The sequence below is a fragment of the Marmota marmota genome, unplaced genomic scaffold, assembly GCF_001458135.2.
Source record: "Marmota marmota marmota unplaced genomic scaffold, marMar, whole genome shotgun sequence".
Classification (NCBI taxonomy): Eukaryota; Metazoa; Chordata; class Mammalia; order Rodentia; family Sciuridae; genus Marmota; species Marmota marmota.
In genome coordinates this window covers 7,636,185-7,640,423 of record NW_026000305.1, presented here as the reverse complement: position 1 = coordinate 7,640,423, position 4,239 = coordinate 7,636,185, and the positions used below count along the sequence as shown (strand labels likewise).

The 4,239-nt window shown below is 34.8% G+C and overlaps 1 pseudogene; it reads right to left on the bottom strand.

Annotated features, from left to right (window-relative positions):
- Positions 1 to 1,518: 1,518 nt before the first annotated feature.
- LOC125614469 lies at positions 1,519 to 3,829 on the bottom strand (annotated as a pseudogene).
- Between the last annotated feature and the right edge of the window lie 410 nt (positions 3,830 to 4,239).

Below are 4,239 nucleotides of genomic sequence, written 5' to 3'. Positions count from 1 at the left end.
TTTAGTTGTTGCAACAACATACTTTTATTTTAGTATGCATCCACATTTCTGCATTAGTGGTCCTAAATAGAAAGGTGAAAGTCATGTCTATCAATATTAGGGATCTATCATGCACAATGAGTTATTTTTTAATCTTTGCTGAAGATAATGAGAAGCAGCAGCACCAAAGCCAAAGTACATACCAAATTCAAGGTTCTTTTTGTTCTAGTAGTCAGATTCTAATCTATACCCAACTGGATTGTAAGAATGACCAAATGAGAGTCCTATTTGTTTAAAACTCCTTCAAATTTTAAAAGCAAAAGCAATTATAGAAAAATAAAATTAATTTGGTGGAATGAAGTGTGTTTACAAGTCTCAATGTGACTTTTATCCAGGTGTAACCATTAAGGACTTTGAGAGCTGGCAGGTCTGAGTAACCATGGTGTCTATTCTTTTCACCATATCAAAGCCCAAGCTGAAAAAAACATATCAGCCAATGAGGACAGTGAAGTGTGGCATTCCTGAGGACACAATATTGATTTCCCAGGATGGTGGAGAATAAAGCAATTTAGTTCCAAAACTAAATTAGAGAGATCAGAGTTTCTTTCCAACCTTACCAAATGGCTTCTGGCTAAATCAAGGAATTATCATGGAAAGTACTAGGTAGTGACAGTGCAGGAAGGGAGTTCAGGAGAAAGAAGGAAACAGAAGCTCTTGTATAAAGATGGGGTGAGAGAAGTTATGAGGAAATCCTTGAATTCCTTTGTAAAGATCAATTTCAGAAGGTAGTAGAGAGGGTTATAGTTTATACTCTAGCAAGGGGTGTTAGTAAAGCAAAGTGGAGAAAGGAGCATGGCTTGGAAGGGGCCATCATTTTGTTAATATGTACAATTAATACATATTAATAAAATAATTGTATGGAGGATATTTCTAATAAAGCTGTTTTTGTACTAAAACATCTTAAATAAAACCCAACAATAAATGAATTTTCTCTTATATTTACTTCTAATGAAATGATAACTTTTCCTTTAAAAAACAACAGAAATTCTGACAAAGCACTCATGTGTAACTTCTCTTAGTCCTACAAGATGTGACTACAACTTTTATTCTATCAAGCCACCCCAAGCTGGAGGCCTGTTGCAGGAAGGAAGTGAGGAAATCAGAGAGTGGAAATGGGAGAAGGCAGAGACCTCAGGCAATGAAATCAGCATCAAGGTAGTTATATATGTTTTCAGAGTTGAGGTAGATGTGACTCACTAATTATGATGGGTTTCAAATGAAATATACCTTCTTGATTCCACGTTTTTGTGGTTACACTTGACAAAAAGATTTCACAGTGCAATCTATATATTTCAAATGGACAAAAATTAATATCACTTATAACATCTTCATGTTAATTGCTTATGAATGAGAATTTATTGCTTTTGAATGAGAATTTTTTTTCCCATTACTTTGAGGTCCATAGACATATCTAAAAAATGTTAATGTGGAAAACTAAGATTGTTTAAATTGAATTGTGTGGTGGAGGTGCTGTGGTTTTTATTTTTGGTTAATTTTTGTAACACTGTCAGGTGGCCATTGGAGTTTCATATGTTCTTTAGATAGCATTAGGCACCACGGCTCTTACAAGGCAAATCTGATGTTGTACTGGTTCTGCCAATTTTCCAGTACTGATATGGCTCTTGGGTTCAACACTTCTATTAACTCCATCCATTTTGTTTTTTGTTATAAGACTTACAAATTTGGGGGTGCTTCTGGGTATTGAGACACACATTCTGTTTTAAGGTGATATATCTAGTTTTCATAAATTGTTCTCAGAGGCCCAATCATCATCCCTGTCCTTTCTTGTAAGTATCATGTGTTCATCAATTTCTAGACCTCAACTAACTGAACCATCTCCCATTTCTTTATGGCCAGCTTTCTTCAAGTTCTTCCCATAGTCAAAACTGCAAGAGACTTATTCTCTCCTGGAATGAAATTGCCTGGGTTCATTTTCCACTATTTTGCTGTGTGACTTCAGGTAAGAAACTTGGACCTCTCCTGGTCTCAGTTTTCCAATCTGAAAAGTGGTATGATAATAGCAACTTCATAGAGTTACTATGAAGATAAAATGCTTTGATACATTTGGCACAGGAAGGGGAAAGAACATTAGAAGAACTGACACAAGCCACAAGCCATTATATGCAGTTTCAAATCTCCTGACTACTCAGTGTGGAAACACCTAGGAATACCTTCATTTTACACATGAGAAATCTGAAACATGAAAATAATGGATGAAGAAGTGAGGATAGAAGCACAAGACTCTTATCCATAAGGGTCAAAATTGTCTGCTGAGATTCCTTAGTTCTCCATGGGATTTCTTGCAAGTAAAATTGACAGTAAAGAGAACTCCTATTCAGTGAATCCTGCAAGCCTGACTCCCAAATTAAATCATTTTAGCTTCTTCAGCAAGGTTATTTGTAAGTTCAGCTGGCTTTTTGTTTCCTGCAAATGCATGGCAGCGAAGAATACAATGACTAACAGTATACTTTGGAATTACAGCCACGACTCATGCTAAGGTGCCTTCAATTTTACCCACCATAGCTTTTGCACCATGGCCACAAATGACAACCAGTGAATAAGTAAAGTAATATATTAGTATTATTATAAAAATAGCTTTGACTTCAAGAACCTTTTGAATATGTCTCAAATACTCCCAGGGAGGTTCACAGAACACACTCTGAGAACTACTGACTGAGAGGACACTTAAAATCATGCATTTCTACTATATTCCACAAGATGGTGGTATTATAATGCACATCAGAAATTAAATGTTAAGAAAAAATTGAATGATTTAAAATATTTGGTCAGTTTCAGAAACCAGAGTGGTCAAAATGTTCCCCCCTTTTTTTTTCACTTAAAAAAGTTTCCTTGGTGAACTCTTGCAACACCAGATCCATCTTTTTGTCTGAGCCAGCACAGAACTTTGTGCCTGAATACTGTTTTAATAATAGCTGCCTTCTGCATAAACCTCATGTTAATTCGGAGAGTGACATTTTGCAATCATGGAAACCAAACGGCTCTTGAAACTTTATCATTTAGTGCTTTTTCATTAAGAAAAGTTTGCCTTCTTCAAAATATGCTTCTACTTCTGTTTTTGCAAACCACATACTCTGCAACTCCACACTATTTTCTTGGAGATAGGATCCTTCGGTTCTGTAGTTCTTAACCTTAATTATTTATGGGAAAGACACACTCTTTTGAAAATTAGATGAAAGCTGTATACCCTCTTCCTAGAAAAAAAACATATAATCTCATGGTGCTCAGATATACACTGAAGCTGTGAATGGGAGTAGGAAACTCTGCTTTAGAGGAGGAAACCATAGTCATGATCTGCAAAATGATGTTTTTGTCAACAGCAAACTGTATATAGGTGGTTCCATAATAACATATTGCCTAATGATGCTGTAGCTCTCTTAGTTTGTGTAAGTACATTCAAAGATGCTTGCACAATGATGAAATCAGCTAATGATGTATCTCCCAGAACTATAGCCCTCTGTAAGCATTAGGCAATATACGACTATGCTGTCAAACTCCATCTATCCCCTTCAGCTTTAGGTAAAACAGCAACACATATTAGAAAAAATGAGACTCAGAGTTTTAAATCCTCTCTCTATGCTCTTCTTGTTATTATGAACTTCATATGCTGTAAAATGGTGTTTTCATTCTCTGAAATGTTCACTCTTTTAGTCAATAAACATAAATATCATACTTCATCAGAATTTTGACTTGGCTCTTTAGCAAGAAGGACATTTCTCTTCACATTAAGAACTGTGTCCTCTTTTTCATATCCTCCACTAGTGCAGAACATTTTTCTAGGCTTTATTTTTATAATCAAAAGGATCCATTTGTTTTTTAATATATAGAATTATAGTATTCAACATGATGTTTTCTCTTTATATCATGGACCAGCTACACCATCCTCAGGGTCTTTAACATTTTTTGATAAGTTCTAATGTCTGAATTTGTCCATTAAAATTGTATTCATTTAATTATTGAAGGCTTTTCTTTCAGACTTCTCTATTAATTGAAAAATTACCATAGGAAAATGCACATCTTAAGCCAATGGTTTAAGACATGTTCTTTGGAAAAACTGATCCTATAAAAGGGATTTAGGGGTGTGAAATGTTTTATTTTCAGTTTTTAATATGTGCATATTTTGACTATGGAAATCAAAATTTTAAATGTATATATTCATGGCTGCCAGGTATCAAATTTAAC